Consider the following 1,209-nt stretch of genomic DNA (forward strand, 5'->3'; position numbering starts at 1 on the left):
GAGATGGGTCATTGATTAAGAGCACTTACTGCTCTTGTAGAAGACCCAAATTCAGTTTTCAGAACCTATATAGTGGCTCACAACCATTTTAACTTCAGCTCCAGGAGATTCTAGAACTTCTGACTTCCACAGGCACTAGACATGTACATGATGCTCATATATACATAATTCATACACATAAAATAATCTGAAAAAATGGGTATGGTGGTGTATATCTATAATCTCAGCACACAGGAAATGGAATCAGGACAATCAAAAGCCCAAGGTCATCCTCAGTTACACAGTGAGTTCAAGGTCAGTCAGAGAGACACATCACTATCTCTGCCCACGTAAGAAAGAGAAATGATGTACTTTCATTTTACAGATGAGGAAACAAGAAAAAAGTAGATAAATGAGTTTTCCTCAAGAGAACGTGGAAAATGTGTGCATAGACTCTGATCACTGGGATCAGTCTACTGTGTCAGGGTTAGAGAAATTATGTGTGGATGTGTGTTCAGAACAGGCTCTTTCCACTAAAAGCAAAGCTTATATTAATCTTTTAAAAATTAACCTTTATTTTACATGTATGAATAACCTGCCTGCATGTGGGTCTGTGCACCTTATACACGCAGTAACAACACATGCCAAAAGAAGCCATAGCGTCCCCTGGAACTGGAATTACAGATGGTTGTGAGCTACCATTTGGGAGCCAGGAATTGAACCTGGGACCCCTGAGAGAGCAACCAGTGCTCCTAACTGCTGAGCTGTCTCTCCAGTCGAAAGTATATAATCTCAAAAGCAAGTTCATGTCTTAACTCTACTGTAAATAAACCTAGATCTCCAACTTTACATTTCTACAGGATGGCAATTTATATTATCCAAAAAATCACAAAATATGCTCTTCTGGAACTTGTGACTACTCTCTTGCCACTATTGTTCCTGTTGCCTCTGCTGTCCTCTGTGTTCTCTCTCTCTCTCTCTCTCTCTCTCTCTCTCTCTCTCTCTCTCTCCTCTCTGTCTCTCTGTTGCTGCTGTAGACACTGTTCACTGCTGCTCTCTGTGTTGACTTCTCTCTCTCTCTTTCTCTCTCTGTCTCTCTGTCTCTCTCTCTCTGTGTTGCTCCTGTAGACACTGCTCACTGCTGCTCTCTGTGTTGACTTCTCTCTCTCTCTCTCTCTCTCTGTCTCTCTGTGTTGCTGCTGTAGACACTGTTCACTGCTGCTCTCTGTG

Source organism: Microtus ochrogaster, unplaced genomic scaffold (genome assembly GCF_000317375.1).
Source record: "Microtus ochrogaster isolate Prairie Vole_2 unplaced genomic scaffold, MicOch1.0 UNK3, whole genome shotgun sequence".
Lineage (NCBI taxonomy): Eukaryota > Metazoa > Chordata > Mammalia > Rodentia > Cricetidae > Microtus > Microtus ochrogaster.